This window comes from Miniopterus schreibersii (genome assembly GCF_964146895.1).
Source record: "Miniopterus schreibersii genome assembly, chromosome: 14".
Lineage (NCBI taxonomy): Eukaryota > Metazoa > Chordata > Mammalia > Chiroptera > Miniopteridae > Miniopterus > Miniopterus schreibersii.
The window spans coordinates 54798275-54815997 of NC_138114.1; the positions used below are offsets into that span (position 1 = coordinate 54798275).

General features: G+C 59.0%; 1 protein-coding gene across 5 annotated transcripts in view; it reads left to right on the top strand.

Moving 5' to 3' along the window:
- The first annotated feature begins 1868 nt into the window (after positions 1-1868).
- The window catches only part of CHST15 (carbohydrate sulfotransferase 15), a 50233-nt gene continuing 34378 nt past the window's right edge, over positions 1869-17723 (top strand). For 2 of the 5 annotated variants that reach the window (XM_081158648.1, XM_081158652.1), the window contains exons 1-2: positions 2498-2691; positions 2981-3067. The gene's annotated coding sequence lies outside the window, so the exon portion shown is untranslated. Of the gene's footprint in view, positions 2010-2497; positions 2692-2980; positions 3068-15052; positions 15152-17723 lie in introns of those variants that run through there. The other 3 variants (XM_081158650.1, XM_081158649.1, XM_081158651.1) reach the window with 3 other exon arrangements.

Genomic DNA, 17723 nt, shown 5'->3' on the forward strand with positions numbered 1-17723 from the left:
ATGGGGAGGGGATATTTGTTTTCTCAGATTATCTGCATTTTTTTCACCCCTTACTTGCTAACGTCACGTAGGCACCACCCTCTCTCACAGTGACAGGTCCGTCTGTCTATCCATCATCCCCTCATTCACACATGTCTGGCATTTGGGAGTTCTCTCTACTTTCCGGAATAACAGGCTCCAGCGCAACTCGTGGGTATTTTTTGAAATTAATGTTGAGGGGAAAGCTCGCCCTCCCGTTAATCCCAGGCACGTGCATAAATACCTTTGGAAAGTCCCTGGTGGAATTCCTATCAAAGTGGCTCCGTGGTTTTACTTAAAAACAATTTGCTCCACGTCAAATGTGATTTCTGACACCTGAATCTGAAAGGGACCCAGGTGGGCCCAGCGCCATCTCCATCAGGAGTCTGTGTTTCCTTGGAGGGAGGAGAGGAAAGAGGGTGGGGCGGTGTGTGCGGTTGTGGAGTAATGTTCCACACACCCTTACAGGAGGGATTTCCTCCACGGTGTTTCCATAGAACCTTCCCCGTGTTTGTTTAAACCCGCTGCACACGCCGGGCTGACAGCCGCCTGGCCCAGGGCCTTCCTTGCAGACGCACGGACAACCAGCCCTTTTAACAGCGCCCCGCACTGTGTCCCCCGATGCAATTACTTGAGTATATAAACCTTGCTGAAAGGCAGGCTTTTCTTGGGAGCTAATAAATAAGCCCCAAAGCCACGATGTGTGTGAGACCTTGAAAAATGGCATCATCATCTATTGGGAATTATGAACCCTGCAAAAAGCAGCTCATTGTACTTCCAGAAAAAGGGTTTTGTTTTAAAAAAAATAATAATGCAGAAAAATCACCAAGTGGAGCCTGTATGGAAAAAACAACCCAATCGGAGAGTCCAAGGCTGGTGGCTGTGCTGCGTTCACCTTTCTGTGTAGATTTTATGTAAGAGGCGCTATTTGCAGAAAAACAACATACAATTTAGAAGAAGTCCCCTCTCGCCCCATCTTCCCATTTGCAGTTACAACCCTCTGGCTGTGACCCTGCATTAACTGCCATGGACACGGAACAGACGCTGATGGCCTTGGGGCAGGGTGGCCTTCCTGGGGGGTGAGACGAAGCCTCAGCATTTTCAGAACAAGAGGAAAGGGGGGCCAGGCACTGTCAGGAAGCACCCCTCAGCGCGTGCAGGCTCCGCTTCTGGTTGCTTTAAGGAGGAGGGTCTGGACCGCGGCCACGCGGACATGGGCAGGCCAAGGGCTGCGTGACCGAAGACAAGGGTTCTTTTCTGTCCCCGGGACCTGTTTTCCCAGCGGCTGGGCTGGGTGCTCTAAGCGCCCCTTGAGCCGAGTCTTCCAGAATTCAAAGTGCCTTTTCTTTAACCCATGGCGTCTTCGCTCCAGAATCCGGGGCACTGGCCACTGGCGTGGCCTCCGTGACCTCGGGCCGCCCAGGTGGCTTCCCGGGGCCGCCTCCGGCCACTGCGGCAGGCGCGGCGCTCGGGGTCCCGCCGAGCCCCCCCCCGCGGGTGGAAACAACACGCCGGGCCCAGGAGCCCCGAGCGCCCTCGCGGGATGGAAAACGCAACAGAGGGCGCAGCGCCCGCGCGCGCGCCGGGCCTTGGACATCCTCGGGCGGCGGGCTCCTGCCCGCCCGGGCGTTAAAAGCGTCTCCAGCGGGGGTCGCGGGGACCTGGGGGTCTCGGGCCGCTTCGCGTTGGGAAATCGCCGCATCGCACGCGCCGCCGCGTTTACTGGGCAGGGGAGGGGCGGGGACCCAGCCGCCGGCGCGCCCCCGACCTCACATTCGGGGCTCAGCGGCCGTGTGTCAGCGACATGGGCGGGGAGGGCTCTCCTCGGAGGTTTCATGCGCCATCCGCACGTCACTCCCAAACTTTTCCTCCCCGCGCCCGCCGGGGAGGCAGGTTGACGCGCCCTGGCTGCGGGCGCGAGGCGCGGGGCTGGGCGCGCTCCCGCGGAGCCGGGGCCGCAGAGGCTCCCGGGCTGCGCTCGGGCCTCCCAGGTACAAGTTGGGTGCCGGGCGCGGGCGGGCGCGGGGAGGAGCGGGAGCGGTGTCTGGCGGCGGCCGCGGGCCCCTCCGCGTTCGCGCCCCGCCCGGCGGCGGGCGCTGGGCCGGGGGAGTCCCGGCCGCGGAGGGTGCGCGCAGCCTCCATCCCCGCGGCGCTCCGGGCCCAGGCAGACAATGAACTTGCGAGCGCGCCGAGCGCAGGCGGCTGGGCCCGGTCTCCACGGGCTGCCGCGGTCCCGGCGTTGGGCGGCCCCTCGCCGCCGGCCCTGGCCGCGCTCCCCGAGCTCCGCGCCGGGGACCCCTCGGGAAGGGCTGGCCGGCGGCTGCGCCGGGGCTCGCACGCCCCCTCCCCGGCTCGAGAGAATGCGGCCGGAGCGGGGGGACGCGGACCTGGCGGAGGGGCGGCGGCGCAGCGGACAGCCGGCGGCCTGCGGGGGGCGCACGCGGGCGCGGCACACGCGGGGCGGTTGACCAGAAAACCGTCCCAGGAGTCGCGCCTCCCCTGTTTGGAAGCTGCGGGCAGAAGACGGACGGACAGACAGACTGGTGCTTCCACCTAGCGAGCGCGCTCTGGGCGGTGGTGGTTGGGGTCGAGGGGGACGGAGAGTCCCCAGCCCGGCGCTCTGCTCCCCCGCGCACTTCGAGGAAGTTTCCAGGCGCGGGCTGGGCTGAGCAGGTAGGTGGGCATCCGAGAACCCCCTCTGGCTCTGAACCAACTCCCGACCCCCCCCCCCCCCAGTCTCACGACTGCTGGGGCGGAGCGCGCGCGCCAGGCGAGGGGCGGGGGCGGGGGTCCCCGGCGCCGACGCCTGTGGAACCCGGTTCCGGGGGGTGGGGGCCGGGGGCGGGCCTGGGAAGAGATGGGGGCGCGACCAGCCCCGAGCAGCCTGAACTTTTGCTCCCCGCCCCCGCCCCTTTCCTCCGCCCCCGCCCCCCGCGCTCTCCCTGCGCCCCGCGCGGTTCAGGAGGCGGCGAGACTCGGAGTTGCCAGCTCTTCCCGGCGGCGGCTCGGCGTCCGCGACCGGCCTGGGCGCGGCGAGCGGAGCGGGCAGGTCTGAGCGGGCGGCGGGGCGCGGGGGGCGCAGGGGGGCGCCGGGGGCGAAGGGGGCGCAGGGGGGCGCCGGGGGCGCCGGGGGCGGCGGGCCCGCGGGGCGGCGGCCCCTGCGATCGTGATGGAGCGCGAGTCTGTGGGGTGCGCGTGCGGGCGGAGAGGACGCGGTGGCCGCAGGATGGGGGCGTGGGTCGTGGCGCCCGCGGGGCCCCCTGAAGGCCCCCTGGGGCGCGCGGTGGAGGCGCCCGTGGGGGGGAACCTTGCCCAAGGGGAATGAATGAGGAGCCGTGGAAGCGCCCGCCGGCTCCTGGGGCGAAGGGTGGGCCTGCGCGCGTGTGCGTGGGTCGGGGATTCGGGCCGCCGGGGTCGTGGGCGCGGCTGCCGGGCCGCCCCGTCGCGTCGGTGCCCAGTGGCCCCGGTGGGCCGGCGGCGTGGTGCGAGCGGCGGGTGTTGACACGGGGACGGGGCTCGGTGCCGGCTGCCGGCCGTCCGCGCCTCCTGCCGGGAGGCTGGAGAAGGCAGCCGGCTGGGGCCGAGACCGGCTCCGGGCTCCCATCTTCCCGCGCCCGGCCCTTCGCCTTCCTCGCGGTGGGAGAGGGAAGGGCCTGGAATTTTCAGGAATGAAGGTGTATCTCCAGGACGCTCCGGGACACCCGCAAAGGGATGTGCCTGGCGCCCAGAGCCCGAGCAGAGGGGCCGCGCTGGCCCCCGCTTGGCAAAATCAGGAGCCCTCCCTCTCAGAACATGCACTTTCTAATTTTAGGAACTGCATGCTGGAGCAGGGTGTCTGGGTTGATACACAGTACAGATCATGGACGATGTTAAGATCGCGGGGGAATGAAAATGCTTTTTAAATCAGGCATTTTTTATCAGCTAAGTTTTTCTAATAGTCCCGAAGAATGGGTAGGAAAATGTTCCTCCTGGACTGCTCCCCGGTGCTGGATCGAGCCAGGGGAGTGAAGCGGCTTGCGGGGGTCTCCCTCTCAGTGCCTGGCTGAGCAGCGGTGCAGCTGCAGCTCAGGTCTGCCCTCCGAGGTCCAGCTCCCCGGGGGAAGCAGCCGTCTCCAGGGCCTTCTGAAGGAAATTCAGCAATGTCTTTGTGCCTCTTCTCCCAGGGCCTTGCAGGGCTGCTGAGAGCTGGCTTGGGGGTGAAGCAGGGTTAATTCACCCGGGATATCGGGGGGGCTGGGAGGCAGGTCTGCCCACAGTGGATCCATCGCACATGTACCCTGCTTTTCTCTGGCAATTAGAACTTGTGGTGCCTGAACTGGTGTCTTGGCCAAGAATCCCGGCACTGTCTGTGGCTGCTGGGAGGGCCGCCTCGCCCTCTGTTGCTGCTGCCCCCGGCCCAGAGAGAGAGGCGAGGTGTTGGCTTTCCACATGCCTGAAAGAGAGGAGATGGATCCCTGCACCTGGAGGAGGTGCTATGCGCAGGAAAGGCCGGGAGAGGTTGGGAAGTGGACTCTGCTTGTTTGGTATTTGGAGGAGAGCAGAAAAGAAACTCCGAGATAACCAGCTGGGCCCCAGGAGGCCCAGGCCCTTTGAATCGGCACCACCAGAAGCTTTGGATTGCTGCTGGTTTGTGTTAGATCAGGGCCATCCAGGGCCTGGCTGGCAGTTGCCCTTGCTGGCGCAGGGGGGTGAGGAGAGGAGGCTGGGGCTGCCCTGAGCGGGTGAGCCCATGGCCCACCTAGAGAAGGCAGCTTTGACTCAGCTCCAGCCAGTCAGGGGAAAAAACAGACTTGATAGGTCTTGCTAATTTTCAAGAGAATTCTCAAGCCTGGGTATGAAGCGTGGGCTCCAGTTCTAGAAGTTGAGTAGAGGGTCGGGTGAGTGCACTGCCAGGAGGCCTGAAGCTCAACATCTGGGCCCGTGTTTGTACAGTGGGAAGGGCGTCCCCCGTCAGAGAGATGTGACATGCGATAGGACATGGGGATCACACACCTGAGGGCTGAGGGACTGAGAACTGACAGGTGCCCATCGTGGCTGTGGCCACGTGCCAGGATCCATCACATTCTTGTGGGTCAAGTAGTCATCGAGTGGCTGTTTGATGAACTCCCATCATGTGGAAAGTGACACTGGGCATAAAACCTCTCCTATAATTTCATTTACTGAACAGATCCCTTAGTTGAGCACCTGGTGGTGATAATACAGTGAAGAGACAGACAGAGTCCCAGCCCTCCTAGGAGGGGAGCAGACAGAAATGCCTGAGCCAGACGGAGAGATGAACTGTGAACAGCGTGAACAGCTGGGAGGACCATGAGGCAAGGGAAAGTGCTGGGGAGGGGTTGTGCCCTTTAACTGGCGTGGAGACAGGCTCGGAGCAGTGGGGTGATTTGTCTGAGTTTGCACAGCCGGGGTGGTTAATCAGCCAGGTCTCCGATCCCCGGCTCCCGGGCCTGCTCCCAGGCCTGCTCCTTTGTCCCACCAGGCTGGCTAAGCCTGGGAAGCTCCCAGATGAACAGGCGCTCGCTGTGGTTGGTGGCTCTGCTTTTCCTGTCCCCGCATCCAGACCCTGTCCCTTTCTTGTGTCCCTTCCAGGCCCAGGATTCCACAAATGCCGCCGGGAACCCATCTGAATGAGAGAGGAGTCCCCTTACACTCTAAAGGCAGAAACTTTCTCAAAAGTAGCAGCTGGCATGGGAGTGTCATTGGTGAGCAGCTGGCCAGTGGGCGGCCCTTTAGTGGCATGTGAGTTAGAGGGGACGCTTTCGGTCACCGGTGACAGCCGTGCAGCCCGCCTTCCCTCCCGGCCTGTGGTCGGATGCTCGGCAACGATAGGCACTCGCTTCCTCGGCAGCTCTGCTGCGGCCTGTGAACGAGGGACTGTTCTCGCTCGGCTCGCCAGGTCCTGGGAGCCGGGCGCTCTGGCTCGCACAGTGTGTCCTCATTGTCCTCAGGAGCCGGGGTCTGATTTCCCTCCCGGGACGCTTGTCCTTTAAACGAAGCGCCAGGACAGATGATGTATGCGTAGGCCTGTTTCACAGCGTGAAACGAGGCACCGGCGTGGCCGTTGTCTGGTTAGTGTATCCAGTCCAGATATCCAGGCAGAAAAGCGGGGGTTTCCTGTGAATTTGGGCCAACGTAGAATTTTTTTTTTTAAGTTACGGAGCCGGGGAGGAAGACATTTGACCACGTCGTTGGCTGGGTTCCCGCCGGCTCCCAGCTGGCCCTGTGCCAGGCAGGTCAGACAGGTGTCCCCTCTGTCTCAGTCGGAGGGCGGAGGCCCCGTGAGATCACACAGGCTGAGCTTGTAGCCCTCGGAGGGAGCGAGGGAAATGGGGTGGGGGGAGGGTGGGTGTGACCCAGCAAGTGCGAGCGGGGAGGAGGCCGGCTCTCAGTCTGTGCTGATTTTGAAAGGGATGTGGGGGAACCTGGGCAGTGTCTTTCGTCAGCAGCAGCAACTGCAGCGGCAGCCAGTGCCCCGTCCCTGCGCCCCCCAGGCGCAGGCTGGGGCCAGGGGCGCGGCCAAGCCAGTGGAGGCGGCAGGCGGCACCCTGTGAGTGGGCGCGGCAGAACCCGAAGGCATCACGGTTACATAAGGCTGCTGACGGGCGGCTCGGCTCGGGGGGTCGCAGGAGCCCGGCTGGAGTGCTCTAGGACGGCCTTGCACTCTGGCCTCCGAGTGGGGCTCCCCGCCCCGAGGCAGCACCTGCCGGGGGCCTGGAGCAGTGCCCAGCACACAGTAAGTGCTCAGCACGCATGGGCTCTGTGGTTTTCTTAAATGCTCATAACCGGGAGTGGGGGGGTCTCCGAGCTCCCTGACTCTGCATGTGCAGTGTTTGTGTGGATGTGTATATTTCTCGGGGGGCTGGGCACACAGCTGTGCCCCGAAACCCTCCCGGCTGACACTGGACAGGCTGGGGTCAGGCCGGCTGCGTTCCCACTGATGTGATTAGGCGGAGGGCAGGCCAGGCGGCTCTCGCTGGAAGCGTCCCGGGGTGGCTTTGGATGTTACATACTGAGCCGCACTCGGAGCGTAAAGAGCCCGGGCAGGTTGCGGGACCTGCTCCCTGGCAGGCCGTCCCCGACTCCTATCTTAGGTTTCTAGAATACATCCTGGCCCAGGCCTGTGGCTCTCAGGAGGAAGCCGGGCTGGCGGATCCTCAAAAGCAGAGGTGTCATTATAATGGAAACTTGGCCGCTTTCCAGAGTTGTGTTTGTGATGAAAATATTCAAACTGGCAGCCCAGTCACCCAGGTGCCTGGAAAATACCCCGGCGTGGGCAAGTCGTCAGATACTGGCCGGGCACAATTATCTTCTCACACAATATGCCGGATCCTGGGGGTTTCACATTGGAACAAACGCCCAGAGGTCCATTTTGCTCCCTGTGGTCAAAAAGGTAACGGTGTGGCCTCTGAGAGGGAGGAAAGGCCAGGAGAGGTGGCCGACCCGTCCCTCCCGGGCAGCCCTGGGCCTTGGGAAAGCTCTGCCTGGCTCTGCTGTGCCCTGTAGGGAGCTGCCCTGAGGGCCTGGGCTCGTGGCATCTTTGCCAGGAGGCTGGACCTGCACTTTGGGGCCTGGGAGGTCTCCGAAGGTGCACTGTCGTCTCACTCTCGTGGAAAGGGGTCGGGGAGCTCCATCTGCCCTTCCCAGCGCCTGTCAGCTCCTCGCACTGATGGAAGAAAGTCCCGCCAGGACCTTCACGTTTCCCGTCAGCCAGTGTCTGCCGCCAGCCACGTGGCTGGTGTTTTTAGCCTGGGTGTTGAATCCCCTTGGAGGGGAGAGGGGTGGAGAGCTGGCTCTGGCCCCATGCTGCCCCCGGTTTGCCAGTGAGTGTTAGGGCGGAACCTCCCCCGTTGGGCCCTTCCTTGGACCGTCAGTGAACACGTCTTATCTGGAAGAAACCTTGGCCGGGCTTAGAAATATCTCGTCCTTAGCAAGGACGTGCTTCTTGGACTGTGGGAAACTCCCGATTCCATGTCATCTTTAGCCTGACCCTTGATGATGTGACCCTCTGACTGTGTGTCATAGTTCTTCATAAAGACAGTGTGTTCCCGAAAGCCCCGAGGGACCCCACGCCAAGGGCACTGTTCGAATGTCAGAGCTGCGGTTAGGACACGCCGACCTGCCTGAGAAAGTCGCCAGTGGGAATAAAGGAGAGGCTGAGTGGAGGGATCGGCCTGACATTTGTGTCCTACTTGGAGAAGCCGTTCATGCGCACTCATAGCAGGTCCTGTGAGAAGGCAGGTGTGGAAAGACGTGGGAAAGAGGAGCTTAGGGAATGGGACCCCTCCGCAGAAATATCTTCCAGGCAAAAAAAACCACCCGTCTGTTGGTGGGTGACAGGTGCAACTGGATGGATCCTTTGAATAGGATACGGTTTGGCTCCCAGAGTAAAAATGATGTCTTCAAAAGTAGACAAGACCTTGGCCACTTGGGCAGTAGAAAATGAGCTTGCTCTTGGCTGTTAAGATGGAAAGAAATCAATAGAGAAGTGCAGGCCTGCCCACTTGTGAGTCAGCAGTTTTCCTGGGTTATGGAAGAAAGAGATTTGCCCACTGAAAACCGGCTCTGGACCCGCGGGCTGGTGAGGAAGCTGCCGGACTGTTTAGAGAGGGGTGTGTGTGTGTGTGCGCGCGCGGGCATTTTACCAAAAAAAAATCTGATTCTTAAAAAAAATCTGATTTATTTTTAAAAAGCATGGAACAGACCTTTTGCCCACTCCAGCTCTATGGAGGTGTAGCTCACATACCATCCACCTCGCCCGTCGGAAGCCCGCCATTCAGTGGTCTTTAGTATAGTCACAGCACCAGCCCCACATTCGACGTCAGGACATTTCATCGTATCAAAAAGAAAACCCGTTTCCATCGGCTCCCAGCCCCTCCTGTCTCCCCGCTCGCCGGCCCCCGGCCCCGGCAGCTGGAAATCTACTTCCTTTCCTGATTCTCTGTCCTGGGCTTCGCATGAACGGAATCGTCTGCCGCGTGCCTTTGGGGACCGGCTCCGTTCACGGGCAGCTTCTCGCCGTTCGTCACGTGCTCACACGTGTGGGTCCTTCGCTCCCCCTCACGCCAGCGACTGTTTCGTGCGGACGGACACTGCCTTTTATCCCTTCGTTGCGCTGATAGACGCTGGTGTTGCCTCCATCTTTCACGGCGACGCTGCTGCGGGCACACGTTTCTGTGTGGACATGTTTTTGTTTCCGAGGTAATATTTTATGAGATTTTTTTCCCCTTGCTCTTAATAATAAGATTGACTTACTTTTGTACGTGCTCTCTCTCTGGTCCTAGTGAAGGCTCGATTCTCAGATGGGGTTCTGACCCTCCCTCAGAATTGTCTGAATTCTAGAGCTTGATGGGCCTGTGGAGAAACATAGCCCAGCCCCACCTCACAGATGGGGAAACTGAGGCCCAGAGAGGCCAGGTGGAGTCAGGGTTGAACTTGGGTTTTCGGGGTCAGCCCAGTTACCCTGACCCTGCTCCCTGAGAAGCTCTTAGTAAGCCCCGGGCCCCCTCCTGGCCGGCTGGTTGGGTGGGCAGGTGGTCACGGCCTTGCCGAGCCTTTGACCTGATGGAGGCTCTAGAACATCCGGTTGCCTACAAACCCTGCAGCTTGTGGCGCCAGCTCCTTTCCAGTCCTGTCCCTGCAGCAGCGGGAGGCAGCGCCTGTCCGGGGAATAATCACATTAGGGACCAGTTCCGGGAACGACGTTTTATCTGATCTGGCCGAGCCCATGAGAAGGGGCTGTGGTGGTGACCCCAGGGGATGTTATGAAGCTGCTTTTAAAGGGTTCTGCTGGGCCGGAGATTTGAAGGAATGGAGTGGGCCGCCGGGGACTTCCCCCGGGTGGGCGTGGGGGGCTGCTTTGCTGGCTGGGGCTGCATCCAGGGTCCTAGGCTGGGTTCCTACACCAGCTTTTCAAGCCCTTGGTTCCCAGCTACCATCTGAGTTCTGGTGCCATAGACAGAAGTGCTTTCTGCTGGAATGTTCTCAATGCCATGGAACGTTTATCTGTTAACATCCTCCTGGATACGTCTCATGTTGTTCCCGTTGACGTCAAACGCGCCTCTGCAGGTGTAATGAGAAGGACACTTTGCAGGAACCTTGTTGGCTCTACACCCAGGTGCTGCACCAGGACCCCATGGAGCTTTTGGAGAGAGATCCACCTACTCCAGTCCTGCGTCTGTTCCTGGGGGTGGGCCTGGGCATCAGCGTGTGTGGTGTGTGCGTGTGTGCGTGTGCATGCATGTGTGTGCACACACTCGTGTTGAGCTCTTTAAGAACCGTGGATGTGATTAGAATCTCTCTTCTGCGGAGCTCACAGTCACTCCCCAGCGCTCCCACGGCAAAAGTGGGCGACAGGTGACCTGCACAGCGATGTCAGGAATGAGCCTCTTTTGTCCTCAGTCTGTGCTGGAACTTGGACGGTGACTCTGTTTCTTGACGAGATGTCCCGATGTAACTAACGTACATTTTTTCATCACTGCAGCATCTGTGGGATGTGAGAGAGAAACATCTATCGGCCGGCTCCTGCACCCCCCTACTGGGGATCGAGCCGAAACCCGGGCCTGTGCCCTGATGGAATTGAACCTGTGACCTCTTGGTTCCTGGGATGATGCTGAATCACTGAGCCACACCAGGCAGGGCTGTCAGCTGTTTTCTTAAGCTTTAAATCTCTCTCTGGCCCTTTCTGGACATCCTTAAGGGTGTAACTTTGCCAAGTTTTCCTAATAAATGTTTATCAGATGTTGCAGCAATATACATCTCCATTTTATGTTGTTTATGGTTCATTTTTAAACAATGGACCAAAAATAAATTTAGTAAGTGGAGAAATAAAAGAGAAAATTTTTTCCCCCAGAATAGTTTGACTTAGAATCATTTCAGATGCTCATTCAACTTGTCTTCCCAAATCCCAGTGGGGCCACAGTGTCTGGACGTGGGCTGTACTGACATGTTGGAAACTTGCCGAGAGTCCCCTTAATCTTCTGGCCCTCTGAGACGTTGCCTCGTTGTAATGTCATTTCAGCTTTTTATTTTGAAATGGTTTTAGACCCACATGGAGCTGCAGAAATAGTTCAGAGTTGCTGTGCACCCTTTACCCGGCTCCCCACAACGATGACACCTTCTGTGGCCATGGAATTCTCTCGAGATCAGGAAATGGCCCTGGTGCCATTGACTGAGCCACTGCCATCCAATCATACTCAGCCTAGGGATCTGCAGCTCTCTGTTAGCATTTTAGAATTTCATGAACTCCGGTGTCGTTGATTATTTAGATTTTCTCTGGACCCCTTCCCATTGGCCATCAATTAAAATTCATTTCCATTGGGTCAGTAAATCCCAGAAGACCCATTATCTATGCATTCCACGTGTTCCCCGTGCCCACGTGGTGCTCTGTGGGTGCAGCATCCCTGGTGTGTGCATGTAGGTAACCTTCACCCCCATCTGAGGGACTCTTGGAGAAAAGGAACCATTGAGGAGAGTTTGGTGTAATACTGATAACAGGAGCCAACATCTGAGTTTATCTATGTTATTCCATCGACTCTGAGCAATCTTTAAGACAGACATGCTCAACATGCCCGTTTTACAGACATGAAGACTGAGGCTAGAGAGGTTCGCCCTGCCCAAGGTCATGAGTGGTCGACTTGGGACTTGAACCCAGGTGGCCTGATCTCCGCGGTTGCTGGCTCTGACCTGGGTCTGCCCTCCTTGGTTCGGGCCTGGGCATCTCTGGTCCTAGTTCTCACTGACTGCTCTGTTCTGGGGCCGCTCATGAGGCTTCTCTGACTCTCTTTCCTTAACACAAGGGGCTCGGCTGAGAGGATCTGTCACCCTCATTCCCGAGTGCGGTTGGTTTTACTGGTGAGCACAGTTGTACCAGTAAAACACTCAAAGGTCCGAGTGAAATTTCTACCCTGTCCCTTGTCGGTACTTTTAGGGTTGGGAAGATGTCTGCTGCCTAATTTGGTTTGATAGGATCCTCAATTCCAATTGAATTATGCTCTGTGTGTTTTAATTAAACCATCTACGGGCTGATTTCTTAAAGATGCAACTTCCCCGTGAGCGTGCTGCGTCTGAGCCCCCGCCCCGCCCCGGCCGGAGCGATGCTTGAATAACCAGCGGGCGTGAGGAGCTCTCGCTCTCTGCCTCCGGGCAGCATTAATTGCGAGATGCCACCCGAATGCGATGTGAGGGCGTTGTCAGCAAGTGCTTAATTGATTTTGCAGTCTACACAAACGAAGGTTGACATTAAGCCTGTCTACCGCACGATCCGGGGATGGGCCTTAAAGCTAACGGAGCAGGGCGCTCGCCTGGGGGAGGGCCCGGTTTTCGTTCCCGGCTGCGGAGGGGACCCACCGCGCCCAAGGTAAAGACTTTCCCGTCTGAAGGCGCTGGACCAGCGCGAGCCTCAGGCTGTAAATTCCACGGAGGAGCCTGCCCTTGAGCGCGGGGGCCGTGGCGGGCTCCGGGATGAGCGTGGAGGTGCATTTAACATGATAAATTAGGGGGCCCCTAGTTTTAAATCACCGGGCAGAGCTGTGTTAGAGGAGGTGCTGGTATGGATCAAGGTGATGATGAGTTGGCCCTCGGGAGGGGCCGCCTTCCCGGTGCAGCCGGGAGATTCCGACTCTGAAATGCTCCTGGAGAGGCCCCCCCCACTTTCTACACGTTTACTCTTTAGCGTTGTTTATACCAGGAATGCGAGAAGCTCCTGGACGTGATTTCTCTCTCTCCTTTTTAAAAAAAAAAAAAAAGTTTATTGATGTCAGAGAAAGCAAGGGAGAGGGAGAGAGGGAGAAACATCAATGATGAGAGTCATGGATCGGCTGCCTCGTGCCCACCCCCCAGTGGGGATGGAGCCCAAAACCCAGCCATGTGCCCTGGTCAGGAATCCAGCCACGTGCTCCCGGTTCATGGGTCGATGCTCAACCACTGAGCCACACCGGCCGGCTCTCTCTCCTTTTAGTTCTGACTATGTAGCGCCTTAGGAGTCTCCAGACCGGCTGTACCATTCCCAGGGCCCAGTGCAACATGAATTTGTGAGCACCGTATTGAGAAATTATTAAGAATTTCAGGACAAGGGCAGCAGGAGCATTAGGCCAAGTGCGGGCGCTTCTGAGCACCGGGCCCTGTGCGCGTCGGAGCTGCAGGAGCCGCCCTGGGAATCTGTGTGATGCTTCACAGCTCCTTGTGTGAGCAGCAGGCCGTAAGTGGCGGGGGATGGTCCCCGCAGTGCCCCGAGGGGTCTGCCGGGTGCCTGACCCTGTGCACACTGAGGAGAGACCTGTAGAGCTGAACTGAGTCACGGAGCGAGCGTCCTGGCCTGTGGGTGGGCTTTCACGCGCTTTCTCAGGCTCCACGAAATGGGAATCTGGAAAAATTCTCCTTTGGGCTCTTTACAGTGGACAGGCGAGGGGACCAACCTTCTCTAAGCTCAGTGCAGAGGAGAGGAGAAAACCTAAATCTAAAACCCTTCTAGTGTGTGAACCCAAAATACAAAAGGCTGCCTCAGTGGCTCTCTAGCCCCCCTTCCTGCCCCATCACTGTCAAGGTCATCTCTGTCCCTGCCCGTGTCTCAGTCCCTGGCGGAGGGTTCCACCCCCTCTCGGGTTTTCATCTCCAGTGTCCAGTATATGGGCTCCGTCCTCACAGCTGAATGGAGGCCCCTGGAGAGAGTCCAGGGTTCGGGACCATTGTGGGCCACCCCAGTCATTTTCCAACCACAGAGAAAGCCAGTGTGCAGAATTGGGGGGCAGGGGCTGGCGTGCACACCCCGGTGAGGAAGGACTCCGGTGCCTGGAGCCTGTCTCTGGAGCAGGGGCTGTGGGGCCTGGACTAGCGGCTCCGCTCCGTGCTGAGTCTCTGTTCTCTCCCCGCACCGAGCTGGGACTTGGACCCACTGAATGGGCACCTTTCCCCTTGGAGGCCGGTGGAGAAGCTGGAAGGAGCACCCGGGCTGGCGGCCAGCGGGGGAGGTTGAGCGGAGGAGAGCGGGACTTCCCGTGTTCTAGCTGGAAGCGGGAGTCTTGAATGAAGAGTCAAGTTATTTTCTGTGGGGGAGGCGCTGAGCTCTGCTCAGAACACGGGAAGCCGTCCAAGTGGGACTGGCAGAGCCGCGTCCCCAGGGACTCGGTCACGGCCCCCGGGCTTTCCTCCTATTGTCCTCGGTTTGCACAGAGGTCACTGGGGACGGGAGCTGCCAGGGAGCCTGGATGCCGCGCTCTCCTTCCATTGTCACAGCCGACTGGTCTGAATGGGGCTGTGAGTCTCGGAGAAGGAAGGAAACTGCCTTTTGTACGTCCTGGCGGGGGGCGGAGAACCCATCAGGATCCATCCGGCTCTGCGGAGGCCACAGCACCGCTGGCCTTGGTGACTCCAGCCTGGGAGGAAAGGTGTGTGCCCTACCTGGGCGTCCACGGTGAGGCCCCCCCATTCCGGGGAACCTCGGCCAGCACTTAGTAGTAGCAAGTGTAGCACCGCCCCGTGCGAGCAAAAGCCGCTTTATTTACTTTCTCCGCTAAGACATCCACAGCTATTTTTATTGCGAAAGGAAAAATAAAAAAAAAATAAAACCCACAATATTTTTATTACCCAGCGTGGGAGTCTGAGATAACGAAATAATACGTCTGGTTTAAAGCCATTGGGGGGAAAAACCCTCAATGCTCAGACAAAAGAAAAGAGAGAGAGAGAAACGGTCTCTCTCCTCTGCACACACCACGCTCCGCAGAGGGGCCGGATCTCGCCTGCCGTGTCCGCCCCTGCCCTGTGCCTCGGGCCCTGTGCCCCCCACGCCCCCGGCCCCGTGTCCAGCAGAGCCACACTGAGTGGAATCTGGTGATGAACCAGTGAGTCAGGCGCCAGGGTCCCCTTCGGGCCTGAGTCAACATTCTTAGACAGTGGACTCAAACGGAAGGAAACGTGAAGATAGAAGGAAAATCCCGTTGTCCTGTTTGCGGCATTGTGATCAGCACTTTACGTAACAGTTAATCTCCCTCCAGCCCTGAGAGGTCAGTGACTTGTTTACAGGGGCGGATGGAACTCGGAGGTTGGATGACTTGTCCAGGGTCAACCGGCTGAGCCTGGATCCTGGGACCTGCCCACGGCTGTGCTCTGCGCTTTCTACCTACAGGAGACGCTGGGGGAGGTGAGAGAGAGTGTGGACAGCTGGTGTTCAGGTGCCTGGGTGTCCCCGCTCCACGAGCCCTAACTCCCGGAGGGACACAGGCGGGGAAGAAACACTGGCTCTTGGGCAGCCGGTGGCTAAGGCCCCGCCCTCATGGAGCTTGGGTTCCAGTGGGTGGACCCGGCGTCAAACTTGGATGACCGTTTGATTTCTGCGGTGGAGAGTGTGACAAAGTGGAGACGGGGGAGTGATGTGTGGGCGTTTTTGTGGCTGTGCTGAGCCAATCTGCCCCAGGTGCAGGTGGGGCTGGAGAGCTCCAGGTAAAGACGGGGACCGTGGGGAGAGTGGAACACCAAGGGCTCTCGGGGGGCCCTCAGGGAAGGAAGGGAAGGTCCTAGCGGGCCTCCTGGAGGGGCAGAGTCTGCAGTGTTGGATCAGAGCCCGAGGGGGGAGGCTACACATCCCCGTGAGGGGACCCCTGTTCTTTCTCTTTAAAGGTCAGGACTGTGGGCTCCTTGTTTCTGGAGCCGGGACTGATTCCACAGCCACCCCGACCCCGGCCCCCAGCACTGTGCCCCTGTAGTTGGGGTGGCCCACACCGCCTGGAGCCTTCTGCTCCCTACCTGAAGGGGACCTGGGCTTCCTGGGGAAATTTGGGGCTCCTGGGATTGATTTATTTTCTCTCTGTGTTGCGAGATTTGAGGAATTCTCTGGAAGGAACTTGTTTCAAGGCTACGGTGTGAGTTTCCTTTCCAGTGTCCTTCCCTCCCTGGGGCCCCTTGGACGTGATGTGGGGAGACACTGGGATTAAACAGCACGTCACTTTCCCCAGGGGTGCCCAGGGCTGGTCGGTGATGGAAAGAGGCTAAGAGAATACAAACGAACGCCTTTTAAAACCCCACCTCCGCCCTCGCCTCCGCCCAGTGAACGAGTGGCCGCCAAGCTGAGCAGGACCCAGGAGCTGGCCTGGAGTGGAGGGCCGGGGCTTGCGGCCTCCTGGCCAAGTCCACTCCAGGAGGAGCCATTTAAGACCCTGGCAGCCCATCAAACCTGGCAACTGGAGGTCATTAGCCGTTGCCCGTGAGCTGGGCTGTAAAATCAGCCCTAAGTAGTTACAGGCTCTGTTAACTGTTCTAAGACGCGCGAACGGAGTGGGCTTTGGTTTGGCGCCTCGGAAAGCAGACAGGCTTTCACCCGCTGGGAGGACGCGTGCCTCCGCGGTCAAGGTGGGAGACTGGACGGCACTGGCCCGTTCATGCTTGTGTCCAGTCGCCTGCACGCTCTTTGCTTCCCTCCCGGTTTCTCTCAGGGCAGAAACTCAACACTGTCCGCTCTAACCTTCCTTTTTATGAACTTGTTTTTCTTGGGGTTTATCCGATGTGCATTAGAGAGCACCTGCCGTCCGCACGCAGCTTGATGGACCTGCACCAACAGCTCACCTGTGCAACCAGAGCCTAGGTCAAGTAGAGGAACAGCCCCCAGAAACCCCTGGTTTCATCCCGCTCATGAACCACCCCCACGCCCAGGCAGGGAGACCAGCATCCCGACCACCATCCGACCTCCCCGGCCTCGGCCGGTGTCTCCTGTTCTTGGTGCTTTGTGTAAGTGGACCAGGCCGCGCGTCTCTCTTGCGTCTGGTTCCCGAGGTGTACGCTCCGCCCTGGCGTCGTCGGTTCCTGACTCGCGACAATGGCCGTACTGGATGGGGGAGGCTGGGGAGGAAGGAAAACCTGAGGCTCGGAAGCCACCTGCCTCCCTGCCCGCGGTGGGTGCAGTACATCTGGGGTGCAGCCTGGGACCCCTAGGGAGTTGTGCATCAGTTTTGGAGAACAGTGACTCCCAGGCGCCTTTGTTGGGGGGCTGGGTGAGGGGGGAAATGAAGGAAATGAGAAATGGGCTCGAGCAGCCCTATGCACAGGACTTTCTGGGACATTGGGGACGCTGTGTATCTGCCCCACCCAGTGTGGACACCAGCCACACGTGGCCGGCGGACACTTAAAACGTGACTAGTGCATCTGAGGAACTGAAACTTTAAATGGCATTTCATCTTAATTTAACTTAAAAACAGACACTCAGTTATTGGAGAACTTGTAAGAATGTTTGAAGCTACGGGGGATGTAACTCCTTTCTCGGCTGCGGGTTTTATGAGCTCTAAACGCAGATCAGGGGCTTCTGGGGAGAATCTAGCAGCCACAGTGAGATGAGCTGTCCGTGGAAAAAACACAGTGGATCTGGAAGACTCAGTGTGAAAAAAATAGCGCAAACTATTTCGCTAGTCACGGTTATACCGTGTTCATATTGAAATGATATTTGGGACGTATTGGGCAGAATAAAATATGAAAACGAACTTCATCTGGATTTGAACTTGGGCCTGGGGCCCATGTTCTCTTCCTCCCGAGCCACTGATGGGAGGGAGGGGTGTCCCCTCCTTGCTGCGATTTCATCCAGAGGGCTGGGGATGGGAGGAGACGAGAGACGCCCCTGCTGTCCCCATCGCTTTGCTCACCTGGGAGCACGGTGTCAGCCTGACTACATACCTGGCCCTTGGCATGGCCTCAAGAACACCTGTCTGAGGAAGGGACCTCCCCAGGGG